The sequence below is a fragment of the Plectropomus leopardus genome, chromosome 16, assembly GCF_026936395.1.
Source record: "Plectropomus leopardus strain MGB_pleo_1.0 chromosome 16, ASM2693639v1, whole genome shotgun sequence".
In the NCBI taxonomy this organism is placed as follows: Eukaryota; Metazoa; Chordata; class Actinopteri; order Perciformes; family Serranidae; genus Plectropomus; species Plectropomus leopardus.
In genome coordinates, this window is record NC_142191.1 from 22547807 (window position 1) to 22566280 (window position 18474).

Consider the following 18474-nt stretch of genomic DNA (forward strand, 5'->3'; position numbering starts at 1 on the left):
GCAAAAATAGCCAAAAACAGCATAGTTTTGCATGTCGAAAAAATGACCAAAAATCCAAGACTATAGTAAGGCAAAAATGTCAAAAAATGACATGTCCCAAAAACTGCTAAAAACAACTGGAAACAACTTAAAATGGCCTGGCGAGACACGCCATAGCAAAGAAAATTGTAAAAAGAGCCAAAAACAGCATAATTTGACATGTCAAAAAAATGACCAAAAATCCAAGACTATAGTAAGGCAAAAATTTAAAAAAATTACATGTCCCAAAACTGCTCAAAACAACTGGAAACAACTTAAAATAGCCTGCCAAGACATGCCATAGGAAAGAAAGTTGCTAAATAAGCCAAAAACAGCATGAATTTGGCATGTCGAAAAAATTACCAAAAATCCAAGACTATAGTAAGGCAAAAATGTCAAAAAATGACATGTCCCAAAAACTGTTTAAAGAAGCTGAAAACAACTTAAAATAGCTTGCCAAAACACGCCAGAGTGAAGAAAGTTGCAAAAAGAGCCAAAAACAGCATAATTTGGCATGTCAAAAAAATGACCAAAAATCCAAGACTATAGTAATGCAAAAATTTCAAAAAATTACATGTCCCAAAAACTGCTGAAAATACCTTTAGACAACTTAAAATAACCTGCCAAGACACGCCATAGCAAAGAAACTGGCAAAAATAGCCAAAAACAGCATAATTTGGCATGTCAAACATATGACCAAAAATCCAAGACTATAGTAAGGCAAAACTGTCAAAAAATGACATGTCTCTAAAACTGTTGAAAATAGCTTTAAACAACTTAAAATAACCTGCCAAGACACGCCATAGCATAGAAACTTGCAAAAATAGCCAAAAACAGCATAATTTGGCATGTCGAAAAAATGAACAAAAATCCAAGACTATAGTAAGGCAAAAATGTCAAAAAATGACATGTCCCAAAAACTGCTGAAAACAACTGGAAACAACTTAAAATAGCCTGCCATGACACGCCATAGCAAAGAAAGTTGCTAAAACAGCCAAAAAATGCTGAATTTGGCATGTCGAAAAAATGACCACAAAATCCAAGGCTATAGTACGGCAAAAATGTCAAAAAATGACATGTCCCAAAAACTGCTGAAAACAACTGGAAACAACTTAAAATAGCCTGCCATGACACGCTATATAGCAAAGAAAGTTGCTAAAACAGCCAAAAACAGCATAATTTGGCACGTTGAAAATATGAACAAAAATCCAAGACTATAGTAAGGCAAAAATGTCAAAAAATGACATGTCCCAAAAACTGCTGAAAACAACTGGAAACAACTTAAAATAGCCTGCCATGACACGCCATAGCAAAGAAAGTTGCTAAAACAGCCAAAAAATGCTGAATTTGGCATGTCGAAAAAATGACCACAAAATCCAAGACTATAGTAAGGCAAAAATGTCAAAAAATGACATGTCCCAAAAACTGTTGAAAACAACTGGAAACAACTTAAAATAGCTTGCCAAGACACGCCATAGCAAAGAAAGTTGCTAAAACAGCCAAAAAATGCTGAATTTGGCATGTCGAAGAAATGACCACAAAATCCAAGGCTATAGTAAGGCAAAAATGTCAAAAAATGACATGTCCCAAAAACTGTTGAAAACAACTGGAAGCAACTTAAAATAGCCTGCCAAGATATGCCATAGCAAAGAAAGTTGCTAAAACAGCCAAAAACAGCATAATTTGGCAAGTTGAAAATATGAACAAAAATCCAAGACTATAGTAAGGCAAAAATGTCAAAAAATGACATGTCCCAAAAACTGTTGAAAATAGCTTTAAACAACTTAAAATAACCTGCCAAGACACGCCATAGCATAGAAAGTTGCTAAAACAGCCAAAAAATGCTGAATTTGGCATGTCGAAAAAATGACCACAAAATCCAAGACTATAGTAAGGCAAAAATGTCAAAAAATGACATGTCCCAAAAACTGCTGAAAACAACTGGAAACAACTTAAAATAGCCTGCCATGACACGCTATATAGCAAAGAAAGTTGCTAAAACAGCCAAAAACAGCATAATTTGGCACGTTGAAAATATGAACAAAAATCCAAGACTATAGTAAGGCAAAAATGTCAAAAAATGACATGTCCCAAAAACTGCTGAAAACAACTGGAAACAACTTAAAATAGCCTGCCATGACACGCCATAGCAAAGAAAGTTGCTAAAACAGCCAAAAAATGCTGAATTTGGCATGTCGAAGAAATGACCACAAAATCCAAGGCTATAGTAAGGCAAAAATGTCAAAAAATGACATGTCCCAAAAACTGTTGAAAACAACTGGAAGCAACTTAAAATAGCCTGCCAAGATATGCCATACCAAAGAAAGTTGCTAAAACAGCCAAAAACAGCATAATTTGGCAAGTTGAAAATATGAACAAAAATCCAAGACTATAGTAAGGCAAAAATGTCAAAAAATGACATGTCCCAAAAACTGTTAAAAATACCTTTAAACAACTTAAAATAACCTGCCAAGACACGCCATAGCATAGAAAGTTGCTAAAACAGCCAAAAAATGCTGAATTTGGCATGTCGAAAAAATGACCACAAAATCCAAGACTATAGTAAGGCAAAAATGTCAAAAAATGACATGTCCCAAAAACTGCTGAAAACAACTGGAAACAACTTAAAATAGCCTGCCATGACACGCCATAGCAAAGAAAGTTGCTAAAACAGCCAAAAAATGCTGAATTTGGCATGTCGAAAAAATGACCACAAAATCCAAGGCTATAGTACGGCAAAAATGTCAAAAAATGACATGTCCCAAAAACTGCTGAAAACAACTGGAAACAACTTAAAATAGCCTGCCAAGACACGCTATATAGCAAAGAAAGTTGCTAAAACAGCCAAAAACAGCATAATTTGGCACGTTGAAAATATGAACAAAAATCCAAGACTATAGTAAGGCAAAAATGTCAAAAAATGACATGTCCCAAAAACTGCTGAAAACAACTGGAAACAACTTAAAATAGCCTGCCATGACACGCCATAGCAAAGAAAGTTGCTAAAACAGCCAAAAAATGCTGAATTTGGCATGTCGAAAAAATGACCACAAAATCCAAGACTATAGTAAGGCAAAAATGTCAAAAAATGACATGTCCCAAAAACTGCTGAAAACAACTGGAAAGAACTTAAAATAGCCTGCCAAGACACGCCATAGAGAAGAAAGTTGCCAAAAGAGCCAAAAACAGCATAATTTGGCAAGTTGAAAATATGAACAAAAATCCAAGACTATAGTAAGGCAAAACTGTCAAAAAATGACATGTCCCTAAAACTGTTGAAAATACCTTTAAACAACTTAAAATAACCTGCCAAGACATGCCATAGCATCGAAACTTGCAAAAATAGCCAAAAACAGCATAATTTGGCATGTCGAAAAAATGAACAAAAATCCAAGACTATAGTAAGGCAAAAATGTCGAAAAATGACATGTCCCAAAAACTGCTGAAAACAACTGGAAACAACTTAAAATAGCCTGCCATGACACGCTATATAGCAAAGAAAGTTGCTAAAACAGCCAAAAACAGCATAATTTGGCACGTTGAAAATATGAACAAAAATCCAAGACTATAGTAAGGCAAAAATGTCAAAAAATGACATGTCCCAAAAACTGTTAAAAATAGCTTTAAACAACTTAAAATAGCTTGCCAAGACACGCCATAGCAAAGAAAGTTGCAAAAATAGCCAAAAACAGCATAGTTTTGCATGTCGAAAAAATGACCAAAAATCCAAGACTATAGTAAGGCAAAAATGTCAAAAAATGACATGTCCCAAAAACTGCTGAAAACAACTGGAAACAACTTAAAATAGCCTGCCAAGACACGCCATAGCAAAGAAAGATGCTAAAAAAGCCAAAAACAGCCTTATTTGGCATGTCGAAAAAATGAACAAAAATCCAAGACTATAGTAAGGCAAAAATGTCAAAAAATGACATGTCCCAAAAACTGCTGAAAACAACCGGAAACAACTTAAAATAGCCTGCCATGACACGCCATAGAGAAGAAAGTTGCAAAAAGAGCCAAAAACAGCATAATTTGGCATGTCGAAAAAATGACCAAAAATCCAAGACTATAGTAAGGCAAAAATGTCAAAAAATGACATGTCCCAAAAACTGTTGAAAATAGCTTTAAACAACTTAAAATAGCTTGCCAAGACACGCCATAGCAAAGAAACTTGCAAAAATAGCCAAAAACAGCATAGTTTTGCATGTCGAAAAAATGAACAAAAATACATGTCCCAAAAACTGCTGAAAACAACTGGAAACAACTTAAAATAGCCTGCCAAGACACGCCATAGCAAAGAAAGTTGCAAAAAGAGCCAAAAACAGCATAATTTGGCATGTCGAAAAAATGACCAAAAATCCAAGGCTATAGTAAGGCAAAAATTTCAAAAAATGACATATCCCAAAAACTGCTGAAAACAACTGGAAAGAACTTAAAATAGCCTGCCAAGACACGCCATAGCAAAGAAAGTTGCTAAAACAGCCAAAAAATGCTGAATTTGGCATGTTGAAGAAATGACCACAAAATCCAAGGCTATAGTAAGGCAAAAATGTCAAAAAATGACATGTCCTAAAAACTGCTGAAAACAACTGGAAGCAACTTAAAATAGCCTGCCAAGACACGCCATAGAGAAGAAAGTTGCCAAAACAGCCAAAAACAGCATAATTTGGCAAGTTGAAAATATGAACAAAAATCCAAGACTATAGTAAGGCAAAACTGTCAAAAAATGACATGTCCCTAAAACTGTTGAAAATACCTTTAAACAACTTAAAATAACCTGCCAAGACACGCCATAGCATAGAAACTTGCAAAAATAGCCAAAAACAGCATAATTTGGCATGTCGAAAAAATGAACAAAAATCCAAGACTATAGTAAGGCAAAAATGTCAAAAAATGACATGTCCCAAAAACTGCTGAAAACAACTGGAAAGAACTTAAAATAGCCTGCCAAGACACGCCATAGCAAAGAAAGATGCTAAAAAAGCCAAAAACAGCCTTATTTGGCATGTCGAAAAAATGAACAAAAATCCAAGACTATAGTAAGGCAAAAATGTCAAAAAATTACATGTCCCAAAAACTGTTGAAAATACCTTTAAACAACTTAAAATAACCTGCCAAGACACGCCATAGCATAGAAACTTGCAAAAATAGCCAAAAACAGCATAATTTGGCATGTCGAAAAAATGAACAAAAATCCAAGACTATAGTAAGGCAAAAATGTCAAAAAATGACATGTCCCAAAAACTGCTGAAAACAACCGGAAACAACTTAAAATAGCCTGCCATGACACGCCATAGAGAAGAAAGTTGCAAAAAGAGCCAAAAACAGCATAATTTGGCATGTCGAAAAAATGACCAAAAATCCAAGACTATAGTAAGGCAAAAATGTCAAAAAATGACATGTCCCAAAAACTGCTGAAAACAACTGGAAAGAACTTAAAATAGCCTGCCAAGACATGCCATAGCAAAGAAAGTTGCTAAAACAGCCAAAAAATGCTGAATTTGGCATGTCGAAAAAATGACCACAAAATCCAAGGCTATAGTAAGGCAAAAATGTCAAAAAATGACATGTCCCAAAAACTGCTGAAAACAACTGGAAACAACTTAAAATAGCCTGCCATGACACGCCATAGCAAAGAAAGTTGCTAAAACAGCCAAAAAATGCTGAATTTGGCATGTCGAAAAAATGACCACAAAATCCAAGACTATAGTAAGGCAAAAATGTCAAAAAATGACATGTCCCAAAAACTGCTGAAAACAACTGGAAACAACTTAAAATAGCCTGCCATGACACGCTATATAGCAAAGAAAGTTGCTAAAACAGCCAAAAACAGCATAATTTGGCACGTTGAAAATATGAACAAAAATCCAAGACTATAGTAAGGCAAAAATGTCAAAAAATGACATGTCCCAAAAACTGTTAAAAATAGCTTTAAACAACTTAAAATAGCTTGCCAAGACACGCCATAGCAAAGAAACTTGCAAAAATAGCCAAAAACAGCATAGTTTTGCATGTCGAAAAAATGACCAAAAATCCAAGACTATAGTAAGGCAAAAATGTCAAAAAATGACATGTCCCAAAAACTGCTGAAAACAACTGGAAAGAACTTAAAATAGCCTGCCAAGACACGCCATAGCAAAGAAAGATGCTAAAAAAGCCAAAAACAGCCTTATTTGGCATGTCGAAAAAATGACCACAAAATCCAAGACTATAGTAAGGCAAAACTGTCAAAAAATGACATGTCCCAAAAACTGTTGAAAACAACTGGAAACAACTTAAAATAGCCTGCCAAGACACGCCATAGCAAAGAAAGTTGCTAAAACAGCCAAAAAATGCTGAATTTGGCATGTCGAAGAAATGACCACAAAATCCAAGACTATAGTAAGGCAAAAATGTCAAAAATGACATGTCCCAAAACTGTTGAAAACAACTGAAAACAACTTAAAATAGCCTGCCATGACACGCTATATAGCAAAGAAAGTTGCTAAAACAGCCAAAACAGCATAATCTGGCAAGTTGAAAATATGAACAAAAATCCAAGACTATAGTAAGGCAAAAATATCCAAAAATGACATGTCCCAAAACCTGTTTAAAATAGCTTTAAACAACTTAAAATAGCTTGCCAAGACACGCCATAGCAAAGAAACTTGCAAAAATAGCCAAAAACAGCATAGTTTTGCATGTCGAAAAAATGACCAAAAATCCAAGACTATAGTAAAGGCAAAATGTCAAAAATGACATGTCCCAAAAACTGCTGAAAACAACTGGAAAGAACTTAAAATAGCCTGCCAAGACACGCCATAGCAAAGAAAGATGCTAAAAAAGCCAAAAACAGCCTTATTTGGCATGTCGAAAAAATGAACAAAAATCCAAGACTATAGTAAGGCAAAAATGTCAAAAAATTACATGTCCCAAAAACTGTTGAAAATACCTTTAAACAACTTAAAATAACCTGCCAAGACACCCCATAGCAAAGAAAGTTGCAAAATAGCCAAAAACAGCATAATTTGGCATGTCGAAAAAATGAACAAAAATCCAAGACTATAGTAAGGCAAAAATGTCAAAAAATGACATGTCCCAAAAACTGCTGAAAACAACCGGAAACAACTTAAAATAGCCTGCCATGACACGCCATAGAGAAGAAAGTTGCAAAAAGAGCCAAAAACAGCATAATTTGGCATGTCGAAAAAATGACCAAAAATCCAAGGCTATAGTAAGGCAAAAATGTCAAAAAATGACATGTCCCAAAAACTGCTGAAAACAACTGGAAACAACTTAAAATAGCCTGCCATGACACGCCATAGCAAAGAAAGTTGCTAAAACAGCCAAAAAATGCTGAATTTGGCATGTCGAAAAAATGACCACAAAATCCAAGGCTATAGTAAGGCAAAACTGTCAAAAAATGACATGTCCCAAAAACTGTTGAAAACAACTTGAAACAACTTAAAATAGCCTGCCAAGACACGCCATAGCAAAGAAAGTTGCAAAAGGAGCCAAAAACAGCATAATTTGGCAAGTTGAAAATATGAACAAAAATCCAAGACTATAGTAAGGCAAAAATGTCCAAAAATGACATGTCCCAAAAACTGCTGAAAACAACTGGAAACAACTTAAAATAGCCTGCCATGACACGCCATAGCAAAGAAAGTTGCTAAAACAGCCAAAAAATGCTGAATTTGGCATGTCGAAAAAATGACCACAAAATCCAAGGCTATAGTAAGGCAAAAATGTCAAAAAATGACATGTCCCAAAAACTGTTGAAAATAGCTTTAAACAACTTAAAATAGCTTGCCAAGACACGCCATAGCAAAGAAACTTGCAAAAATAGCCAAAAACAGCATAGTTTTGCATGTCGAAAAAATGACCAAAAATCCAAGACTATAGTAAGGCAAAAATGTCAAAAAATGACATGTCCCAAAAACTGCTGAAAACAACTGGAAAGAACTTAAAATAGCCTGCCAAGACACGCCATAGCAAAGAAAGTTGCTAAAACAGCCAAAAAATGCTGAATTTGGCATGTTGAAGAAATGACCACAAAATCCAAGACTATAGTAAAGGCAAAAATGTCAAAAAATGACATGTCCCAAAAACTGCTGAAAACAACTTGGAAACAACTTAAAATAGCCTGCCATGACACGCCATAGCAAAGAAAGTTGCAAAAATAGCCAAAAACAGCAGAATTTGGCATGTCAAAAAAATGACCAAAAATCCAAGACTATAGTAAGGCAAAAATGTCAAAAAATGACATGTCCCAAAACCTGTTTAAAATACCTTTAAACAACTTAAGATAGCTTTCCAAAACATGCCAGAGTGAAGAAAGTTGCAAAAAGAGCCAAAAACAGCATAATTTGGCAAGTTGAAAATATGAACAAAAATCCAAGACTATAGTAAGGCAAAACTGTCAAAAAATGACATGTCCCTAAAACTGTTGAAAATACCTTTAAACAACTTAAAATAACCTGCCATGACACTCCATAGCAAAGAAAGTTGCAAAAATAGCCAAAAACAGCATAATTTGGCATGTCGAAAAAATGACCACAAAATCCAAGGCTATAGTAAGGCAAAAATGTCAAAAAATGACATGTCCCAAAAACTGCTGAAAACAACTGGAAACAACTTAAAATAGCCTGCCATGACACGCCATAGCAAAGAAAGTTGCTAAAACAGCCAAAAAATGCTGAATTTGGCATGTCGAAAAAATGAACAAAAATCCAAGACTATAGTAAGGCAAAAATGTCGAAAAATGACATGTCCCAAAAACTGCTGAAAACAACTGGAAACAACTTAAAATAGCCTGCCATGACACGCCATAGCAAAGAAAGTTGCTAAAACAGCCAAAAAATGCTGAATTTGGCATGTCGAAAAAATGACCACAAAATCCAAGACTATAGTAAAGGCAAAACTGTCAAAAATGACATGTCCCAAAAACTGCTGAAAACAACTGGAAACAACTTAAAATAGCCTGCCATGACACGCTATATAGCAAAGAAAGTTGCTAAAACAGCCAAAAACAGCATAATTTGGCACGTTGAAAATATGAACAAAAATCCAAGACTATAGTAAGGCAAAAATGTCAAAAAATGACATGTCCCAAAAACTGCTGAAAACAACTGGAAACAACTTAAAATAGCCTGCCATGACACGCCATAGCAAAGGAAATTGCAAAAAGAGCCAAAAACAGCTGAATATACCATGTCGAAAAAAGGACCAAAAATCCAAGACTATAGTAAGGCAAAAATGTCAAAAAATGACATGTCCCAAAAACTGTTGAAAATAGCTTTAAACAACTTAAAATAGCTTGCCAAGACACGCCATAGCAAAGAAACTTGCAAAAATAGCCAAAAACAGCATAATTTTGCATGTCGAAAAATGACCAAAATCCAAGACTATAGTAAGGCAAAAATGTCAAAAAATGACATGTCCCAAAAACTGTTGAAAACAACTGGAAACAACTTAAAATAGCCTGCCAAGACACGCCATAGCAAAGGAAGTTGCTAAAACAGCCAAAAACAGCTAAATTTGCATGTCGAAAAAATGACCACAAAATCCAAGGCTATAGTAAGGCAAAAATGTCAAAAAATGACATGTCCCAAAAACTGCTGAAAACAACTGGAAACAACTTAAAATAGCCTGCCATGACACGCCATAGCAAAGAAAGTTGCTAAAACAGCCAAAAAATGCTGAATTTGGCATGTCGAAAAAATGACCACAAAATCCAAGACTATAGTAAGGCAAAAATGTCAAAAAATGACATGTCCCAAAAACTGCTGAAAACAACTGGAAACAACTTAAAATAGCCTGCCAAGACACGCCATAGAGAAGAAAGTTGCCAAAAGAGCCAAAAACAGCATAATTTGGCAAGTTGAAAATATGAACAAAAATCCAAGACTATAGTAAGGCAAAACTGTCAAAAAATGACATGTCCCTAAAACTGTTGAAAATACCTTTAAACAACTTAAAATAACCTGCCATGACACTCCATAGCAAAGAAAGTTGCAAAAATAGCCAAAAACAGCATAATTTGGCATGTCGAAAAAATGACCACAAAATCCAAGACTATAGTAAGGCAAAAATGTCAAAAAATGACATGTCCCAAAAACTGCTGAAAACAACTGGAAACAACTTAAAATAGCCTGCCATGACACGCCATAGCAAAGAAAGTTGCTAAAACAGCCAAAAAATGCTGAATTTGGCATGTCGAAAAAATGACCACAAAATCCAAGACTATAGTAAGGCAAAAATGTCAAAAAATGACATGTCCCAAAAACTGCTGAAAACAACTGGAAACAACTTAAAATAGCCTGCCATGACACGCCATAGCAAAGAAAGTTGCTAAAACAGCCAAAAAATGCTGAATTTGGCATGTCGAAAAAATGACCACAAAATCCAAGACTATAGTAAGGCAAAAATGTCAAAAAATGACATGTCCCCAAAACTGCTGAAAACAACTGGAAATAACTTAAAATAGCCTGCCATGACACGCTATAGCAAAGAAAGTTGCTAAAACAGCCAAAAATAGCTGAATATAGCATGTCGAAAAAGTGACCAAAAATCCAAGGCTATAGTAAGGCAAAAATATCCAAAAATGACATGTCCCAAAAACTGTTGAAAATAGCTTTAAACAACTTAAAGCTTTAGCTTTAAACAACTTAAAATAGCTGACTAAAACACGCCATTGAGAAGAAAGTTGCAAAAAGAGCCAAAAACAGCATGTCGAAAAAATGACCAAAAATCCAAGACTATAGTAAGGCAAAAATGTCAAAAAATGACATGTCCCAAAAACTGCTGAAAACAACTGGAAACAACTTAAAATAGCCTGCCAAGACACGCCATAGCAAAGAAAGTTGCTAAAACAGCCAAAAAATGCTGAATTTGGCATGTTGAAAAAATGACCACAAAATCCAAGGCTATAGTAAGGCAAAACTGTCAAAAAATGACATGTCCCAAAAACTGTTGAAAACAACTTGAAACAACTTAAAATAGCCTGCCATGACACGCTATATAGCAAAGAAAGTTGCAAAAGGAGCCAAAAACAGCATAATTTGGCAAGTTGAAAATATGAACAAAAATCCAAGACTATAGTAAGGCAAAAATGTCCAAAAATGACATGTCCCAAAAACTGCTGAAAACAACTGGAAACAACTTAAAAGAGCCTGCCATGACACGCCATAGCAAAGAAAGTTGCTAAAACAGCCAAAAAATGCTGAATTTGGCATGTCGAAAAAATGACCAAAAATCCAAGACTATAGTAAGGCAAAAATGTCAAAAAATGACATGTCCCAAAAACTGCTGAAAACAACTGGAAAGAACTTAAAATAGCCTGCCAAGACACGCCATAGCAAAGAAAGATGCTAAAAAAGCCAAAAACAGCCTTATTTGGCATGTCGAAAAAATGAACAAAAATCCAAGACTATAGTAAGGCAAAAATGTCCAAAAATTACATGTCCCAAAAACTGTTGAAAATACCTTTAAACAACTTAAAATAACCTGCCAAGACACGCCAAAGCAAAGAAAGTTGCAAAAATAGCCAAAAACAGCATAATTTGGCATGTCAAAAAAATGACCAAAAATCCAAGACTATAGTAAGGCAAAAATGTCAAAAAATGACATGTCCCAAAAACTGTTGAAAACAACCGGAAACAACTTAAAATAGCCTGCCATGACACGCCATAGAGAAGAAAGTTGCAAAAAGAGCCAAAAACAGCATAATTTGGCATGTCAAAAAATGACCAAAAATCCAAGACTATAGTAAGGCAAAATGTCAAAAATGACATGTCCCAAAAACTGCTGAAAACAACTGGAAACAACTTAAAATAGCCTGCCATGACACGCCATAGCAAAGAAAGTTGCTAAAACAGCCAAAAAATGCTGAATTTGGCATGTCGAAAAAATGACCACAAAATCCAAGACTATAGTAAGGCAAAAATGTCAAAAAATGACATGTCCCAAAAACTGTTAAAAATAGCTTTAAACAACTTAAAATAGCTTGCCAAGACACGCCATAGCAAAGAAACTTGCAAAAATAGCCAAAAACAGCATAGTTTTGCATGTCAAAAAAATGACCAAAAATCCAAGACTATAGTAAGGCAAAAATGTCAAAAAATGACATGTCCCAAAAACTGCTGAAAACAACTGGAAACAACTTAAAATAGCCTGCCAAGACACGCCATAGCAAAGAAAGTTGCAAAAAGAGCCAAAAACAGCATAATTTGGCATGTCGAAAAAATGAACAAAAATCCAAGACTATAGTAAGGCAAAACAGTCAAAAAAAAGACATGTCCCAAAAACTGTTGAAAATACCTTTAAACAACTTAAAATAACCTGCCAAGACACCCCATAGCAAAGAAAGTTGCAAAAAATAGCCAAAAACAGCATAATTTTGCATGTCAAAAAAATGACCAAAAATCCAAGACTATAGTAAGGCAAAATGTTCAAAAATGACATGTCCCAAAAACTGCTGAAAACAACTGGAAACAACTTAAAATAGCCTGCCAAGACACGCCATAAAGAAGAAAGTTGCAAAAAGAGCCAAAAACAGCATAGTTTTGCATGTTGAAAAAATGACCAAAAATCCAAGACTATAGTAAGGCAAAAATGTCCAAAAATGACATGTCCCAAAAACTGTTGAAAACAACTGGAAACAACTTAAAATAGCCTGCCAAGACACGCCATAGCAAAGAAAGTTGCTAAAACAGCCAAAAAATGCTGAATTTGGCATGTTGAAAAAATGACCACAAAATCCAAGGCTATAGTAAGGCAAAAATGTCAAAAAATGACATGTCCCAAAACCTGTTGAAAACAACTGGAAACAACTAAAAATAGCCTGCCAAGACACGCCATAGCAAAGAAAGTTGCTAAAACAGCCAAAAAATGCTGAATTTGGCATGTTGAAAAAATGACCAAAAATCCAAGACTATAGTAAGGCAAAAATGTTCAAAAATGACATGTCCCAAAAACTGCTGAAAACAACTGGAAACAACTTAAAATAGCCTGCCAAGACACGCTATATAGCAAAGAAAGTTGCAAAAGGAGCCAAAAACAGCATAATTTGGCAAGTTGAAAATATGAACAAAAATCCAAGGCTATAGTAAGGCAAAAACGTCAAAAAATGACATGTCCCAAAAACTCTTGAAAACAACTGGAAACAACTTAAAATAGCCTGCCAAGACACGCCATAGCAAAGAAAGTTGCTAAAACAGCCAAAAAATGCTGAATTTGGCATGTCGAAAAATGACCACAAAATCCAAGACTATAGTAAGGCAAAATGTCCAAAAACGACATGTCCCAAAAACTGCTGAAAACAACTGGAAACAACTTAAAATAGCCTGCCATGACACGCTATAGCAAAGAAAGTTGCTAAAACAGCCAAAAACAGCTGAATATAGCATGTTGAAAAAGTGACCAAAAATCCAAGGCTATAATAAGGCAAAAATGTCCAAAAATGACATGTCCCAAAAACTGTTGAAAATAGCTTTAAACAACTTAAAATAGCTGACTAAAGCACGCCATAGAGAAGAAAGTTGCAAAAAAGAGCCAAAAACAGCATAGTTTTGCATGTCGAACATATGACCAAAAATCCAAGACTATAGTAAGACAAAACTGTCAAAAAATGACATGTCCCAAAAACTGTTTAAAGAAGCTGAAAACAACTTAAAATAGCCTGCCAAGACACGCCATAGCAAAGAAAGTTGCTAAAACAGCCAAAAATGCATAATTTGGCAAGTTGAAAATATGAACAAAAATCCAAGACTATAGTAAGGCAAAAATGTCAAAAAATGACATGTCCCAAAAACTGCTGAAAACAACTGGAAACAACTTAAAATACCCTGCCAAGACACGCCATAGCAAAGAAAGTTGCAAAAGGAGCCAAAAAATGCTGAATTTGGCATGTCGAAAAAAGGACCAAAAATCCAAGACTATAGTAAGGCAAAAATGTCAAAAAATGACATGTCCCAAAAAAGTGTTGAAAATACCTTTAAACAACTTAAAATAGCCTGCCAAAACATGCCAGATTGAAGAAAGTTGCAAAAAGAGCCAAAAACAGCATAATTTGGCATGTCAAAAAAATGACCAAAAATTCAAGACTATAGTAAGGCAAAATTATACAAAAATGACATGTCCCAAAAACTGTTGAAAACAACTGGAAACAACTTAAAATAGCCTGCCAAGACACGCCATAGCAAAGAAAGTTGCTAAAACAGCCAAAAAATGCTGAATTTGGCATGTCAAAAAAATGACCAAAAATCCAAGACTATAGTAAAGCAAAACTGTCAAAAAATGACATGTCCCAAAAACTGCTGAAAACTACTGGAAACAACTTAAAATAGCCTGCCAAGACATGCCATAGAGAAGAAAGTTGCAAAAAGAGCCAAAAACAGCATAATTTGGCAAGTTGAAAATATGAACAAAAATCCAAGACTATAGTAAGGCAAAAATTTCAAAAAATGACATGTCCCAAAAACTGTTGAAAATAGCTTTGAACAATTTAAAATACCCTGCCAAGACACGCCATAGAGAAGAAAGTTGCAAAAAGAGCCAAAAACAGCATAATTTGGCATGTCAAAAAAATGACCAAAAATCCAAGACTATAGTAAGGCAAAAATTTCAAAAAATGACATGTCCCAAAAACTGTTAAAAATAGCTTTAAACAACTTAAAATAGCTTGCCAAGACACGCCATAGCAAAGAAAGTTGCTAAAATAGCCAAATACAGCATAGTTTTGCATGTCGAAAAAATGACCAAAAATCCAAGACTATAGTAAGGCAAAAATGTCCAAAAGTGACATGTCCCAAAAACTGCTGAAAACAACTGGAAACAACTTAAAATAGCCTGCCAAGACACGCCATAGCAAAGAAAGTTGCTAAAAAAGCCCAAAACAGCTGAATTTGTCATGTCGAAAAAATTACCAAAAATCCAAGACTATAGTAAGGCAAAAATATCAAAAAATGACATGTCCCAAAAACTGTTGAAAATAGCTTTAAACAACTTAAAATAGCTGACTAAAACACGCCATGGAGAAGAAAGTTGCAAAAAGAGCCAAAAACAGCATAATTTGGCAAGTTGAAAATATGAACAAAAATCCAAGACTATAGTAAGGCAAAAATGTCAAAAAATGACATGTCCCAAAAACTGCTGAAAACAACCAGAAACAACTTAAAATAGCCTGCCAAGACACGCCATAGCAAAGAAAGTTGCTAAAAAAGCCAAAAACAGCCTAATTTGGCATGTCGAAAAAATGACCAAAAATCCAAGACTATAGTAAGGCAAAATTGGCAAAATTACATATGTCCCAGCAAGGTTCAAAACAGCTGGAAACAGCTTAAAATATCCTGCCATTGTCCAGAACTCACAGGCAGGCAGACACAGTAATGCAGCAGCACTCAGACGATTAGGTAGTAACGTGGTCTTTATTTCAATCCAAGGTTGGTTCACAGGTATCAGAAACTCACGGCAACAGTACAGATGGATCAAGTAAGGTTCACAGATCAGGAAACTAGTCACGGTGATCATACAAGAGGAATCAATAATCATAAATGCTGGGACGTTTACTCACGGGGAATACAACACGAACTGGCACAGAGGGAACGGAGAGCTTGGCTTTTATACACACGAGGGAGGGGGAGAACGAAACACAGGAGAGGCACATGAGGGTCATCAGCAGCGGCAGGAAAGGGAACAATGGGAGGAAGTAAACATAGATACAATATAGGGGGAGATGAGACTACAAAATAAAACAGAACGTGACAGACAAAAAACTCAAACCCTGACAGTAACCCCCCCCCAGGACCCTGAGGGTTGCGACGATTGAAGTCCCTGATAAGTTGCAGGTCCAAGATGTAACGGGAGAGGACCCATGACCGCTCTGCTGGTCCATACCCCTCCCAATCCACGAGGCACTGGACCCCCCTCGGCCTCAACAACGAACAGCCAGTAGTCTCTTGACTGTGTAGACCGTCACCCCATTGAGGAAGTGAAGGGGAGGCGGAGGCTTGGCGGCGGGGACGAGTGGGCTCTCTCAGACAGGCTTGATGAGGCTGACGTGAAAGGCAGGATGAATTCTGGACAATCTAGGGAGTTGCAGCCTCACAGCAGACTGATTAATAATTTTCTTGATAGGGAACAGACCAATTAATCTGGGAGCTAACTTACGTGAGGGAGAATGTAGGGGGAGTTTCTTAGTAGAGAGCCACACTCGTTGCCCAGGATGATATACGGGGGGTAGACAGCGACGACAGTCGGCCACCCTCTTGTAGGCTGAGGACGTCTTGAGGAGGGATCAGCGTGCTCGGACCCAACATCCCTCAACGGCGACGAACCATGGTGTCTGCCGCAGGGACGCTCACCTCTTTTTCCAGGGCCGAGAAGAGAGCAGGCTGGTATCAGGTCCTGGTTGAGCCTCTCTGTCTGGCCATTAGTCTGGGGGTGATAACCAGACGAGAGGCTCACCGTGGCCCCCACCAGCTGGCAGAAGGCCTCCCAGGATTGTGCCACAAACTGCGGCCCCCTGACAGGATGTTTGTGGGGAAACCAAATGTCCAGTGATATCTCCCACAGGGGGCGCTGTGGCACAGGTAGGGGTTGAAGAAGGCCAGCTGGAGGGGCAAAGGAAACCTTCTGTCAGGAACCCACAGTACATGCAGCAACATACTCGAAGACATCTTTACGGGCTTTTTGACGTGGGAATCAATGTCTGGGCAGAAAATCAAAATATCGTATAGGTAAACGCAGACATGTTTGTTTAACAAGTCTCTCAGGTTGCGTTTACTAGGGCTTGGAAAACCGGAGAAGCATTAGTTAGACCAAAGGGCATCACTAAGTACCTGTAGTGGGCTTAGGGAGTGTTGAATGCTGTCTTCCACTCATCCCCCTCTCGGACACAGAGAAGATGGTCAGCGTTCCTCAAATCTAGTTTGGTAAAAACAGAGGACCCTTTAAGTAGGTCGAAAGCGGTGGAGATGAGTGGAAGGGGGTAACGATTCAGTCCCAAAAACTGCCAAACTACTGAACAACTGGAAGCAACTTAAAATAGCCTGCCAAGACACGCCATAGCAAAGAAAGTTGCTAAAAAAGCCAAAAACAGCGTAATTTGGCATGTCGAAAAAATGACCAAAAATCCAAGACTATAGTAAGGCAAAAATATCCAAAAATGACATGTCCCAAAAACTGTTGAAAATAGCTTTAAACAACTTAAAATAGCTGACTAAAACACGCCATGGAGAAGAAAGTTGCAAAAAGAGCCAAAAACAGCATAGTTTTGCATGTCGAAAAAATGACCAAAAATCCAAGACTATAGTAAGGCAAAAATGTCCAAAAATAACATGTCCCAGAAACTGCTAAAAACAACTGGAAACAACTTAAAATAGCCTGGCGAGACACGCCATAGAGAAGAAAGTTGCAAAAAGAGGCCAAAACAGCATAATTTGTCATGTCGAAAAAATGACCAAAAATCCAAGACTATAGTAAGGCAAAAATGTCCAAAAATGACATGTCCCAAAAACTGCTGAAAACAGCTGGAAACAACTTAAAATAGCCTGCCAAGACACGCCATAGAGAAGAAAGTTGCAAAAAGAGCCAAAAACAGCATAATTTGGCATGTCAAAAAAATGACCAAAAATCCAAGACTATAGTAAGGCAAAAATGTCCAAAAATAACATGTCCCAGAAACTGCTAAAAACAACTGGAAACAACTTAAAATGGCCTGGCGAGACACGCCATAGCAAAGAAAGTTGCTAAAAAAAACACCCAAAACAGCTGAATTTGTCATGTCGAAAAAATGAAAAAAAATCCAAGACTATAGAAAGGCCAAAATGTCAACAACAAAAAAAAAAAACGCAATAAACCGCGTGCCGAGACATGCCATAGCAAAAGATATTGCAAAAACAGCCAACAACACCATAAAATAGCCTGTAGAAAAATCCACCAAACAGCTGGATTGCAAAAAAAGTCAAAATATGTCATGTCTGAAAAACAACTGAAAACCACGTTAAACCGCGTAAAACACCATGCCAAGACACACCATAGCATAGGATGTTGTAAAAATGGCCACAAACACCATAAAATAGCATGTTGAAAAATCCACCAAAAATTCAGGGCTATAGTATGGCAAAATCTCAAAATATGATATGTCAAAAAAAACAGCTGTAAACTGCATTAAAATGTATCAAACAGAATGCAGAGATATATTTTATGGGGTTTTTGGCTGTTTTTTCAACATTGTATACTATGATAGGTCTCCACATGCTATATTTAGTGGTTTTCAGCTGTTTTTTGTACATGTCACATTTTGACATTTTTCATTATATTATAGTATGGCATTTCAGTTCAGTTTTTTATCATTATTATTTGTTATTTGGACCTTTATAAAACTAGCCAAACAGAGGAAAGAAGTTGTGAATTTTTTCTGGCAGTGATATTCATGCTTTATGATAGCCTGTGTGCTATGCCTGTTGTTGCTTC